Genomic DNA, 15,536 nt, shown 5'->3' with positions numbered 1-15,536 from the left:
AGGAGGAGGAGGAGGAGGAGGAAAAAAAGGAGGTTACTTAAAATTATGTTGTAATCTTACTCCAAACTATAGCTATTTCTTGTTTTCAGACACATCTGAGAGTGCTTTAACCAAATAATTAAATCTACTCAAATAACACTTAAACCCTTTTAATTTTGCCTTCCGAAGAAAAAACCCTAAATTTGGGTTGAAAATCATTTAAGATGTCTTTTACCCCCAAACTATTCTTTGAGGTCTCTGCAAGGCCCCTGGGCAAGTGCCTTGGATGACTGGTAGATAGCAGTCTCGGTAAATGATTGGGCATGCCTGTGTTCCAATAAAAATTTTTACAAAAACAGGCACACTGGATTTAGATATTCTGTTGCTGTGGGTTCCCAGACTTGCAGGTATAAAAAAAAGGTGCTTCCTGGTGAATTTATTTACTCAGCATATCTTTCCAATGGACTATTTGTTCTCTGCTCCTCTATTCCTTCCTTTATCCATCTTTTCCATCCTGATGGTTCACCTCACTAAAGAATTAAATAAATATTTAGCCTATATGTGAGTTACTTGTATGAGTCATGTTTTTGACTGTTATTTTGTTGTTGTTGTTTTGAAAAAGGTAGTCACAGACAGAAATCTGTTAGATCTGGCACAAAGGCATTTGGGCCCAGAGCAGTACAGATAACGCAGGTGATGTAAAGAAACTTAAAAGTGTTGCAACAAAAGTTTCTGTTAAGTATCTGTCCCTAGTTCTAACTTTTTTAAATCTTTAATCACTTCTTATCGTCTTTATTTTACCCGTATTGCATAATAGAACATTTAATACCCTAAATTTAATATTTCAAATAAGAATAAACTGTCTTCTCAGTGTGAACCAAGGTGAATTCTATGAGGGAGGAATGGATTTGTTATTTCCAGTGGATTTATCTCTCTGATTATCTGTGATTGAGCACATACCAAGAATTGTGATAACTCAGTGTTCATAATCTTACTGAGCTGTCCACATTTCATTTTCCACAAATAACTTAATGATATCTCTGGCACTTGAAGATTGTCAAGGACTAAATTTATGTGCTACTCTCTTTAGTCTTTTAGAAATGAAAGTGTTTAAACTATTCCTTTGCATGATACCATTTAAAAATTATTGTTTGATTTATTTTAAATAAAATGTATTATAGACATTAAAATAACCTTGCCTAAAATATTACATTCATTTTTTTCCAATTTAGTATGCTCCTAAAATTTTACTCTAATTAATGTAGATGATTTTACCTGGATATGTGAGAGTTTGCTCTCCTTTAAATGCGATGTATTTTGTCATGTTTATATATATATTGATCCATTTCCAGGAGAAATGATAATCAAAGAAATTTAAAACAGAGGTGATGGCTGATTTGTTATTTATTTACTCCAATGATGCCTGTGACCCAACTACCAAATGATGATGTAGTTTAGTGAGACTAACAAGGAAAATAAAATTTTGGTTCTGGTCTTGGTTCCATTACTAACAACCAGTGACTTGTAACAAGTTATCAACCTAATCTTCCCAAGCCTCTGTTTTTCTGTCTGTTAGATGAAAATACTGGAGATCATCTTTAAAATTCCTTCCAGCCCTAAAATGTCCTGATTCCTGGGCATAGCACATTAACAGTGTATGATCAGCCTACAATTTGCACAAAAAAACGAGATTTATCTACGTGTCTGATGGAACATAGTTAAAATGATCTTAGAGTTTGATTCTGAGAGATGACTACATTAGAAAGAGTTCACATGTGAACAAGGGAATTTTCAAGATAGAGAATTTTAAAGATATGGGAGAAACAAGCACATAGGTAACAACTGAATATAAAGTCAACTGACAAAAAAGTGGTAAGCATGAATTAACTCCTCTAATGCAGTGGGTCTATCCTATCCATCAATTCTAGTTTCTTTCGTGTTGTTGTTGTTTTTTGTGTGTGTGTGTGTGTATGTTTTAATATGTTTGTATTCATTTCAGAGAGAGGAAGGGAAAGGGATAGAGGGATCGAAACATCAATGATGAGAGGGAATCAGTAATTGGCTGCCTCCTGCACACACCCTACTAGCGATTGTGACCTGACTTGGAATCAAACCGTGACCTCCTGCTTCATGGGCTGATATTCAACCACTGGGCCACATTAGCCAGGTCATCAATCTTAGTTCCTAACTAGGATTATTAGTACATGGCAAATCAGTAAAGATATGTTGAGTGAAGAAATGGTTGAGAGAGGAAAAAACAGGTACATATGTACGTGGTAATGTAGCAGAGGATAAGTATGGGTTAATGTTCTTTGGGAAAAGAATATATGGCAGTTGAATAATTTTGAAAAATGGATCTGGATAGAGAGAGGTGGGTAGGGATGGCCTATGCAAAGAAAGACCTAATTATTTGAAGCTGCAATGAGGAAAATAAGTGAAGGCCTAAAGAGGTGAAAGTTCAATACATACATACATACATACATACAATAAAAATTCATTTCATGCTCAGGAAGTGGCAAGCCAGCCAGAGAGACTGAGGGTAGAATGTGGGAAGGTAATCTGGAGGCATGCCATGTCTGAAGTGTTGAGCAAGGATCACTCAGCAATGATGTGGTGGCCCATCCCATAGAACAGCTCACCGCATTGTCTTAAACAGAAGCTCTTTATCAGAGTACTACCTCACTGCTGTGATCTGGGTTACTGACTTGGAGTTGACCTAAAAGAGCATAAGGGGGTTTCATTAGGATCTCAGACCTGTTTGGGCAAACATTTACTAATTGCAACAACAAATGATGTTAAAGAAAAAAATAACTTGACTGTCTAAGGAAGATAGACAAGGACTGCAGCTTAGATTGACATGAGGCCATTGCTTTCTGGAGCAGATGCTACCTCTTCCAAGAATAATTTTGCTAAACTGTGAGTAAGCTATTATTCATTCTCCAGAATCCAAAGTGGTAGATTCAGTCTTGGGGAGAATCTGCTGAGAATACAGAGTCCATCTGTATATGGGAAGCAAGGCTATTTTCCATCAGAAGCAAAGATGGGGTGAAGTGCTTTTCAAGTATCTGACATAGAAAGGCAGAGGTCTTGACTCCAAATTCTTATTCTGATCTCCCATTTCCTGCCCATAAACCCCATCTCATTGTTCTTAAAATTCTCATGACAAATATGTTCTTCCTCTTGGGTTTTGACTTGTTCTCCCAATTTAGGGACATACTTAAGTTTCTCTGAAGGTCTGTGTATTTTTCCTGTTTTGTGTTTTTAATGGACACAAAAGAAGTTTGTTTCTTGCCTTTCAAATGCAATCACATTAATTGTTCCTCACCTAATTGCTAAACACACTTTGTTTTAGTTGAGTCCATTTAAAAATGTTCTTAAAACAAACGTCCCTTTGTAAGCTGTATTCTAATAGCAGTTTAATGAAGATAATGTAGTAAAAGTTTCTTAAAATGATGGATGATTAGATAATCCCAGATTTCCCTTTAGGAGAAAAAAAAAAGATCTGGTGCTCCATGCTAAGGAACAGGATACATATTCCTAAGAAATACTTCTAGGTACTCCTAATTCACTTCATGAGCAAGTTTCTGAACAGCTTTTGCCATCTTTAATATACTTAACTAACATTAAAATAATATCCCGATGCTACTTCAGAGAGATGCAGCTACATCCATAGCGTGTGATGATTATTTATAATTATAACAATTAGTAATAGATGGTCTTGAATGAAAGGTGCTATGTGGAATTGCAGTATGATTATTATAGTAATTAGATCACTTTCTCAGCTTATACTCGTTAGGAAAATATTTTTGTACCAATAATAAGAATTACATAATGATCATTATGTAAAACCCTAAATATTTGCAGTTGCTTTTATACCTTAGGTATCACAGTTAGCTCTATGCCTAGTCAAAAAACTAAATTTTATTTTCTGTTTGAGCCTGTCAAGAGAAACTACCACACAGGCACTGGTTTTTTTTTTTTTTTTCCATTGTGAAAATTACAAAGATATAAGACAGTCAGATGATCTTAACAGATTCTTGCTCATACATTGATTATGCCACTCTAATCATAATTTAATATTGTTTTCTATCATAATATAATTTATTATAATCATATAGAAATAGTTTACCTAAGTGCTTTCTGTAAAATCAAATAAAACAATATATATATACTATAGTATATATTGTTTTGTTTTTGTTTGTTTTTCTTTTTGACTCAGTATGTTTGGGCATTTCTTTGCTATCCTATATAATAAAAGAGCTAATATGCTAATTAGACCAAATAGTAGATCGACTGTCCAGACGACCTTCCAGACGAAGCCACAGCTGTGATTGCCGAGACCCTTGCACAAATTTTGTACATCAGGCCTCTAGTATTCTTATGAAGTCCAAAATAAAAACAGTGTAGGAAAATGGTATCCCAAACAGATTGGTACCCTAGGAAAAAAGTATGGGTTTGGTTATTTAAAACCAGAAATACCATGCAATTCTTCCCCTAATTAGCTTCATAGGTTTTAATATTACTTAATTTTTTCTCTACATCAATTTTCTAATCTATATTGTGGTATGATCAGTGTGGTATTAGCCTTTAATATTCTATCAACTTTCTGTTGACAATTTAGGATTGGTTAAAAATGAATCATCTTTTTAAAAAAATACAATTCTAGCCCTATCCAGTTTGGATAGAGTGTTGGCCTGTGGCCTGAAGAGTTTGACATCAATTTTCTAATCTATATTGTGGTATGATCAGTGTGGTATAAGTTGATATTCTATCAACTTTCTGTTGACAATTTAGGATTGGTTAAAAATGAATCATCTTTTTAAAAAAATACAATTCTAGCCCTAGCTGGTTTGGATAGAGTGTTGACCTGTGGACTGAAGGGTTTGAGGCTCGATTCTGGTCAATGGCACATGCCTGGGTTGTGGGCTGGATCTCCAGTAGGGTGTGTACGGGAGACAGCTGATCAAAGATTCTTATCATTGATGTTTCTATCTCTCTCTCCCTCTCCCTTCCTATCTGAAATCAATAAAAAAACATACTTAAAAAAATAAAAAGATACAATTCTACAACTTGGATTAAACAGGCACTGACCTGTGTAAGTATTCATTAACAACTCTAGGGGCAAAAGTAGATTTACAGTTGCTCATAAGGAAAATAAACAATACTTAATAAGTAAAAAACTCATGTACTCACAACTGTAAACCTATTTTTGTCCACTCGATATGATACCACTTTGATTTAATGTACTTTGATGTAATCTCAACATATTTTACAATCAAGAATCACTCCTCACATTTTGCTGTTAAAGAAATGGAGCTATGCCCAAGTAACCATCAGTAGATGAGGGGAAAGAAAAGCAGTGGTGTTTTACACAATGGATTACTCATAAAAAAAAAAGAAGGAAATCTTACAGCATTGATGGACCTGGAGAGTATATTGCTAAGTGAAAATAAGCCAGTTAGAGAAAGACAGATACCGTAAGATTTCACTTATCTGGAATTTAATGAACAAAATAACAAACAAAATAGAAATAGACTCATTGATACAGAGAACAGACGGACAGCTTTCAGAGGGGAGGGAGGTTGTGGGGCTGGGTGACAAAGGTGAAGGGATGAAGCAAAGAGGAAAAACTTGAGGGAAAGGGTGGAGGGAGATAAAAGAGTAGATATAGGAAGGAGATATGGTGATGGAGGAAGACACAATATACAGGTGATGTATTATAGAATGGTACACCTGAAACTTACATCATTTTATTAACCAATGTCACCCCAATAAATTAAATGAAAAGTTTTAAAAAATGGAGTTATGGAGATACTACAATTATCTAAAAGTTGTACACCTATTCAAAAAATGTAGCTGGAAATACATTGTGGTTTCTATTCTTATCCTCTTGCATTTCCTTACATCTGAAAATCACTGCTGCCAGATTAAATGGTTTGCAGTAACAGTAAAAATTAGCATAAATTCCATGTTAATTTATCACTTCTATCTCTGAAGGATCACAAATGAGGATGATAAAAGCAGATGCCTGGCATATGGCAACAGATGGGTCACCACATTTAAAAAGAACTAGTGGGAATAGGGTGGTTCACTTTTCTCAGTTCTTATCACATCAGGTGGAAAGCATGGAGAAGAAAACAATGAAGGCAGTGCAGACTTGGTCCTAATTTTCCTATAGCTTTTAAATGTCCTATTAAAATATAGGACTTGTAGTTTGCTAGTATGTTTCATGTCACAGCCATGCAGAAAAATCCATCCTAGAATGAATAAAGGTAGATATATAGGTAGGAATCTACAGTACCCACTGACAAGCTATGGCAGCTGATGGCAAGAATTATTGGAGCAGATGGTACATGATGAATGCATCAGGACATGTCCAGACACCCAGATTCATAACATTACCAAGGGTTTCACTATTTTTGCTCAGATGATGACTTCTCCTAACATTACATTGAAATTTCATCTATGAAGCATTTAAAATTTTATATTATAATTACACATGCTTTTTATTATAAATTAAACATAAGAATGATGCTTATAATAAAACTTTGACTCAATACCCATAAAACATTACAGAAATACCCTAAGATGGAATGCTTCCCAGTGAACTAGCACCTAAATAACTATTCATTTTTTAAGGAATGTTTCATTTTCTATTTGGAATTCCTTCCATAAATACAATTCATAAACTCAGATGATAAAAAAATTATACTAAATAATTGCTGGGTTTCACTGGATATAACTGCTTGCCATATAATTAGCAAAGATGATGCCAGATCATGTTTTCCCTTGGGTATGAATTATCTAAATAAGGCTCTATTTGGGTTGATTTAATCTCTCTATTAAAGAAAATATATGACTCCTACTCAAATAAAATCCTTGAAGAATTTTCTAAAGTTAAAACTTAAAAGTTTATCCTAAATTATAATACAGTAAAAGAAGACAAAGTTACTGTAATTAAAGCTCAAACTTTACCTAGAATTTGAGGTTATTTTCTACTAATTAAAATCTTGGTGGATGCAGCTTCAAAAGTATAAGCAGTATTGTATTTGGGTGTCTCTAAAAGTAATAGAACGGCCATTTTTCTTTCCCTATTATCTGTCTCTTGATTCAAAAATGTAACTTCTGCCCAGCTGGTGTGGCTCAGGGGTTGAGTGTGTCAACTCAGGAACCAAGAGGTCACTGGTTCAATTCCAGGTCAGGGCACATGCCCAGGTTGCCTACTTAATCCCCAGTAAGGGTGGGTGCAGGAGGCACCCAATGAAGATGTCCCTCTCTCATTGATGTTTCTGTTTCTCACTCTCTCTCTAAAAATCAATAAAAAAATATTTTTTTAAAAAAGAAATGAAACTCCTGCAATTGCCTAAAACTTGGCATTGGTCTCTCCTAACACTCTGTATGTGCTGCTTTTATAAATTAATCAGTGTGGTTGCCATTGTCAATTTTTGGTAATAACAATAACGTCTTTCTAGGCTGGTTTTGCAATTATCAGAATTAACTGCTCAGGAAGTAGGTAAAGAACACCTGGAGGTGGTGTATGAATTCTAGGAAATAGCCATAGTTCTCATAGGTAAAGCCCCCAGGGTTGATGGCAGATATAGGAAGAATCCTGGTAACAATGCATGTTAGCGATAGCGGAGGCATTTGCTGTTTTAATTATTGTGTTTGTAATCCCACATAGAAAATTTTAACTAATCCAGGTTAATTTCCATAGTGATAGCAATAAATTCCAACAACATTAATAACAGCAGAAACAGTAATAACTAGCCTTTAATAAAGCATTAGTTCCAGGCACTATAACAAGTAATTCAAATTTTTTCCACCTAATCTTCATAAAAACTCTGATAGTATATTTTATTAAATTGCAACTCAGAGAGGATCTGTAATTTGCCACTGTCCTACAACCACGGAGTGATGGAGCCAGGATTCAGACCTAGACCTCCCTGGCTTTGAACCCCATGGCCTACATCTTCCTTTCCCTATGCAAGAGCCCAGAAGACAGCATTCATGATCCCCTTAACAAAAACCTACTAGAATATTCAGTCTGACCAAAAAAATTAATTAGAAAATTATGTTGCAAAAGGAATGACATTCCCTCAGCTTAGGAATTGTTAAGGAAATAACCTGAACTGTTATATCATCACGACAGAAATATAACGAACAAGTTAAATATCCAATATCAGAGAAATGCACAAAAATGGAATCTCACTCAGGCAATAACAATTAGGTTTAGGAAAATCACATAGGAAAAGGTTTATGATACAATGCCAAGCAAAAGTATAGACTCTACAAAAAAGAAATATATAAGGCATATATTAGAATTTCAACACTGCAAAGGAAAATTACAGAAGAAAAATAATTGAATATAATAAGACAAAAATTATATAATAATGGCCTTGGGTAATATAATCATTATTTTTGCCTCCCACTTATACTTATGTACTTTCTAAAATAACTATCAGGAGTGTATATTACATTTTAATGAGAAAAAAACCTTAATTACAAGATAAATCACATAATCATAAACATGGAAATTTATATAAATAGCTGATCATTCAATGACAGTTGAATGATTAAAACATTAAATTATTAAATATTTTTGTTTAGAAAATATCAACTTTCTAATAAAGGCAACTTACATTAATTTAATGTGTAATTATAAAACCTATGGAATCGTGGAATTATATCTGATAGGAAGAAAACAAACATTTTGGAATATTTATATCTTGTACAAGTATAACCTTCTCTTTCCTTGTTCTAAAAATATTTTGTCATTTTTTATTTTATTGCATACTTTCATTCCTTAGTAATCAACAGTATGCTTTCTTGTTTATGAGTATTTCAAAAGTACAGCATACTTTAAGGATCCCATAATAAAAAACACATGGAACTGTTTAGTTCTCAAAAAGAAAATCTTAAGGAAAAAAATGAGTAAGTATGCAAAAATATAACAGCAACTTCCTCAAATAACAACTACAATTGGTCCTTATTGCTTATCCAACCATATTCAAGCTGAGAATTCTCTATTAATTGTGATTGTTTTACCTTTCCTGTCTCATTACACTAATTCCCACATAACCTTCTCACCTGCCTCCATCATTCTCATTACAGATTCCTAACTAACAAGTGCTTATTCTACCCCAAATTTGCCCAGGCTAATTTTCCCTCCACCTATGGTTACCCTCCTACAAAACCAGTTCTTGGCAGGGCACTTTCTAGACAGCGTTACTAATTTACTTCTCCAGTACTGAGCTCTTATACTCTGCTAAATGTATAGAGATGAAATATATTGGACATGGTTTTAGCTATGCAAGAACTTATGTTCTAGAGAGGGATATAAAAAAGTAAAAAATGAGAAAAAATATATAGTACAACGTTATCCGTGGTATGACTTGGAGGATAAAAGTCAGAGTTGACTGGATGAGGTGTGAGGGACAGCACTGGGAAAGGAAGAAATATCCAGGCAAAAAGAACAACCTATACAAATGTCAAGAAATAAGAGTACACATGGCACATCTGAGGAACTTAGGTGGGGCTGGAGTTGTACATGAAGATGTAAATGACCAGGTCTTAGACATAGTATTGAATGGTTATGATAGATGTAATTTGCTTGATATAAAAATTATATGTTATTACAGATCGTGGGCCTTTGGAATTAGACCAGAATTTTTAATAGCATGGTGGTTAAATATTGCTATTGTTTTAATAACCTCATTGGTTTGCAAGTAATCTGAAATCCGTGTCTTCAACTGTATTTCTTCTGGGGCCTATACAGGAGTGGGATGTGGTTTGTGCTTAAAAATATGTGTTGCATTCACTTGATTACTGTTATAGTAACATTTCTAGAAGCAGAGGTGGTGAACCGTGCCCCGGGTGGCTATGTACATAGTTAAATGGTGTGCAACTGAGAGTTTCCATCTGTCTTTAAGGCCCAGCAGAGGGTGAGGCTTTGGAAATATGTATATTTACTACAGATATGCATCATCAGTGTTTAATTGGGACAACCAAGGTTTTTGGCTGGGTCAAATTAATTTCATGTGTAAAGTCAAGAGATGGCAAATAGATTCCTGTTAGACTCATTTCCAAGTATGTGAATCATGTAATATTTGTTCTTAGAAGAGTTAGATAGTATGAATAGCACCAAAATCTGCTTACAAAAAGGCATTGGATTATTTTCATGGAGAGGATAACTTTTTCAAGTGATTTGATACTATTGCCACAAAATTAACTCAATGATGTAAAAAAAGTAAAAGTAAAAAAAAGAAAAAGTATATTACTCCTTGAGAATTTTGGGTGAAATCCAAATAGAATCAGTTTGTTTTAAGACTGACAGAAAACAAAAATAACCCAACCCTTAATGTTATGAAATTGCTGATCATCCCCAGTAATGATGTCTGAACTTTTGGAATTTAAGTGTAAATGCAAATTCTTTTCCTCTATTTATATTGGCCACTCCATGACACTCAAAACAACCAATTTGGGAAGTGGAAAATCCTGGCCTTGTCTTTATCTACTGTAAATCACTCCCTATCTCGATTTCCAACTCAGCGATGTGAGCATTTGATAGTGCTCCTAGGAGACTTAATGGTTAGTGGTTTTAAATAAAACAGTGTTACAGAGTCTTAACAATAATCATTTCAACCCACTTGCTTATCAATGCCAATAAGATAAGATGGTTGTGCTATGATTATTTAAAAGGCTCCAATACAGAAAGTAGCATCCATTTATGAGTTCATTCTTGTTATTTATTTTTTGACTGCTAATGATCATATTCAGAGCTCATTTCATTTATTAATCAAATAAAAATGTTCGAGCGGTTCCATTTTGTGCTGGCAGTGTGCTTCCAAGCATGTTGATTTTCCATGTCTGATGCCAAGTAAAGCTATGGTTCATGAAAAAGATTACTTTCTATCATGGCTGAAAGAAGCACTGCTTGAGAAAGCTTTTTTCACTGCCTTGTTAGTTGCTCTTTAAAGTTACAGTATTCATCATTATAATAATATAATAATTATAGTAAGTTTACAGTGTACATCAATATAGTACATGACAACCATTAAGATCTCAAAATTCCTGACTTCATCATGTATGAATCCACATAAGATACCACATATGAGCAGAAGTAGTCAGTTGCTTCACTAAATAAGTTTTCCATGTTCTGTAAAATTAGTCTTTTAATTCCACTTATAAATGTAAAGTTTAACATGGTTGGAAAGGAGAGTAATTAAAAATTACTGCCACTGAATAACCAAATACATCCAAAAAATGCTTACCATCACATAAAGAATATTTATCAGCCCTGACCAATTTGGCTCAGTGGCTAGAGCATCGGCCTGTGGACTGAAGAGTCCCAGGTTCGATAGAGTTGCAGCTGAGAGGCCGGCAAGTCAGGCGGGGAACGTTGGAGTCCGCAGTCACTGGAGCAAGCAAGCCTCCCTGTTCGCTTCAGTGCATGGCTGCCGGCCGCCATCTTGGCTGACAGTTAATTTGCATAAGGATATGCTGATTAGCCAATGGGAAGGGTAGCGGTCGTACGCTAATTACCATGTTTCTCTTTTATTAGTGTAGATAATAATTATAGTAAGTTTACAGTGTACATCAATATAGTACATGACAACCATTAAGATCTCAAAATTCCTGACTTCATCATGTATGAATCCACATAAGAATCCACATATGAGCAGAAGTAGTCAGTTGCTTCACTAAATAAGTTTTCCATGTTCTGTAAAATTAGTCTTTTAATTCCACTTATAAATGTAAAGTTTAACATGGTTGGAAAGGAGAGTAATTAAAAATTACTGCCACTGAATAACCAAATACATCCAAAAAATGCTTACCATCACATAAAGAATGTTTATCAGCCCTGACCAGTTTGGCTCAGTGGCTAGAGCATCGGCCTGTGGACTGAAGAGTCCCAGGTTCGATTCCGGTCAAGGGCATGTACCTTGGTTGCGGGCACATCCCCAGTAGGGGGTGTGCAGGAGGCACCTGATCAATGTTTCTCTCATCGATGTTTCTAACTCTCTATCCCTCTCCCTTCCTCTCTGTAAAAAAATCAATAAAATATATATATTTTTAAAAAGAATGTTTATCAGTTTAAATGTACTCCAAAGTATAGATCAAGATCATGGACAACAAATTTGTTTGCTAATAAAAAACAACTTGTTTAGGTGATAAACCAAAGATATCATACCAATACAAACATCTAAGAAAATAGTTTTATTTTACATTAAGTGTACTGGTGTAGACGGTACAGATTTCATTTCCCTGTGGTACAAGATTACCTTGAAGCAGGATACATGTTTATAGACATGAAATGTACATAATTTCCAAGGCTACTACTGAAGGATGGCATTGGAGGGAATGTAACCAACAAGAGTGGGGGGAAATTTTATGACCCATTCTTAAGTCTTTAAGTTTGGTCCCTATTAAAACAATGCATAATCTGCATTCATCATGAAATCCAAAATTTACCAAAATAATCTTTGTCAAGTTCTAGTTCATTTTTTCCCCACTGACAAAACCACATGTAAAGAAGACCATAAATCTCTTAGTTATCCTGACTTTCTTCTCACATACTCATTCTGACATCCCCAAACTGATTTTTAAGAACTCCCAAGCAAGGGATAATTGGAACAAATATTACATTGAAAAGCAAACACAAACACAAATTTAAAAATGGAGTAATAAACTCAAGAAGTAGAATATGAAAGTTAAAATTATATTTCATTTCATCAGAGTTGTCAGGGCATGCATGGTTCTTGGCAAAGTATAAACATAGCCAGATTAAAGGAAAAACAAGTGGATGTTTTTCAAGAGTTAATTCAACGTAAGGATATTTCTATTAAATGTAACTCTCCGAAGGAGTTTAGCACATGATGACAGTGATAGTATAGCTTGAGTCATTACTTCTTTGGTCAAGTAACTATAGCATGAGGCAGAAGACTAGTCGCATTTATTGGGCAAATACAGTATTCTAGCAAATATAGCTACAGACATTGCATTGAAACATAGGTAGCAAGTGTTATATTCATTGTTGAAGCATTATAACATCATTAACTCTAGGACTGAGGAAAGAAGATAGCATATGTGAAAATGCTTTGTAAACTACGATGTATAGTGCAAAATAATGACTCACGGGAGACATTTTTTCTTAGACAAAAATGCTAAAAAATTATATTCTTTTCCTGTGACCTTTTCTCTCACTTAACAAAACGGGCTCTTCAAATCCCTGTTCCCATACAGTTCAAATATTAGAAGGCAATAGTGTTGTTACTGTATCCGGCATTCAAATGTATTTACTAGATACCACCTATGCTCCAAAATCTTCCAGCTGCTACTTCATATTTTCATAGGGAACATAAGCTCTGGCTGAAAAGATGATTTTGTGATCATAGCATTTCTGGCATTAAGTCAACAGGAAGGTGAGAAGTTGAGGGCGTTTTCCGATTGCCCCTAGTATGCTTCAGGTAGACCCTGCTATATTGTCTAACTGAATGCTGGTCTGGTCGATGTGAAGTAGCCACTTCTAGTGTCCTTTCAAAGATATTCTTAGGGAAGGTCTGAACTCAGCAGGAAAAGGATGGAGGTCATTAATTATGACTGCGATTCTGCAAGAGGGAGGAAGGACATTTATGCCCCGTAACTGTTCTCGTTGGAGAAATACTCACTGAGGTATTTAGAAGTAAAGTAATAGCATGTCTGCCATGTTTTTCTTTAATTTGGAGAGTGTGTTTATGAAAGCTGGGGACAGCGAAACAAGAAAGGGCTTAGGGTAGAAGCAGCAGGAGAGAACCTGGGCAGTGGCTCCCTAGAAACATTATAGGAAAGAAGTGAGCCGTGGCAGGGCTGCTGTCAGCTCACTGAAAAGTCAGAGAAAAGGGGGCCTTGGGACCAGATTCATGGGTTAAGCCTGAGAGGAGCTGCTGCTGCCCATTGCACCCCTGGTTGCAAGTCTCCTGGGGACCCTTAAGAGTTTAGGAGAGAAAAGGCAATTTTCTGTCTAAAAATGTATATAAACATCTATCTGAGTCCTAATATTCTCCACTCATGTGAAGACACTGTAGAATGCGTGTAAATATTTCTGAGAGTAGCAGACAAGTTCATTACCTTCCTTTGGTGAACTTGTCCATGTTTAGCATCAGCTACTGTGACTAAAAATCATGAGGGTCCGTTGGTTTTTAATGCACCTTATTCTACAGAGAGGACGTTCCTAAGTTGAAGTGGCCAATTCTTACTTAGGCACTAAGCATTCCAGGTATTACTTCTGTGCAAGGGCGCTCAGTGCCGAACTTAGCAACTCAGACTTAGTATGTGTAGGACAGGAAGCTATTTTACATGTAGTCATACTCCCTTTTTCTTTGAAATGGAATAAAGGGAAGAAAGAGAAAAATGAGTAGTAGAAACAATTCTAATCTCATCTTTTCTTATAAGCACCAAAGAGTTAAGCTATTAATCAAATGGGAAGGACAGAAAAACTAATGCTTAATGAGCTCTTTCTGTTTAGCAGGCTGAATGCCAGCTATTTTATATATATTAAACTCTTAAAGCATTTAGCTGATAAAAGGCAGAGCTATAATTCCTTGACTTCAACTCTACCTTATTCTGAAGCATACATTCTTTAATATTTTTATTTTTTTAATTCTATCAGTTTTTTTCTTAACAAAATACAAAATATACTCAGTGTAGAGCAAGCATCTCAAACTCAACTGCTAACATGGGCCAAATAAATAAGGTTTAAGTTTATGTGGGCTGCAAAAAAACAAAAGCTTCAATTTTCATAGAAACGTAGGTTTATTTCGATAGAGACATGCTGAATACAAAGGGCTGACATAAATGAGTACTCAATCATGAGTATTTGTTGTGGCTGCATGCGGACTGTGGGCCGCAAATTTGACATACTTGGTGTAGAGGAATTGGATGAAACAAGAGCTACACAGAAAAACAAAAAAAATATATCACCTATAACTCCACCACCCAATGATACCACTCTGAATATTATAGGATATTTTTATCTCCAACCTTTTTTCCTAAGCATATTATATCCAAAACTGTTTTTGCTGTTCATAAATCTATATATATAAAAGCCTAAGCGACCCTTATGACTGGAATGACCGGTCGACAAGTCACTATGACGCATACTGACCACCAGGGGACAGACACTCAATGCAGGAGCTTCCCCCTGGTGGTCATTGCGCTCCCACAGCCAACCTTTCACAGCAGGCCAACCTCCCTCATTCCTGCCCGTGGCCGGCCAACCTCCCACAGTCCCTTCCCCCGGCCAGCCAGTCCTGACCTGCCTTGATTGGGGCCGGCCAGACAATCTCCCATGGTCCCTCCTCCCATCTGTCCCCTACTCCGGCAGGCCGGCCAACCTCCCACGGTCCCTCCACCCCGCTGGCTGGCCAACCTCCTGCAGTCCCTCCCCCTGTCCTTCACCCCTGGCTGGCAGAACCCAATTGGCCCAGCCCCGGTTGGGACTGGGTGAGACAGCCCTGATGGCCCTGATCACCGGCCAGGCCTGGGGACCCACCCATGCACAAATTTGTGCACCGGGCCTC

General features: G+C 35.9%; 1 protein-coding gene across 1 annotated transcript in view; it reads right to left on the bottom strand.

Annotated features, from left to right (window-relative positions):
* LURAP1L (leucine rich adaptor protein 1-like) overlaps window positions 1-15,536 on the bottom strand; it is a 43,429-nt gene that overhangs the window by 14,341 nt on the left and 13,552 nt on the right. The window lies entirely within an intron of this gene.

The sequence above is a fragment of the Myotis brandtii genome, unplaced genomic scaffold, assembly GCF_000412655.1.
Source record: "Myotis brandtii unplaced genomic scaffold, ASM41265v1 scaffold2106, whole genome shotgun sequence".
Classification (NCBI taxonomy): domain Eukaryota; kingdom Metazoa; phylum Chordata; class Mammalia; order Chiroptera; family Vespertilionidae; genus Myotis; species Myotis brandtii.
This window is presented reverse-complemented; position numbering and strand designations above follow the sequence as displayed.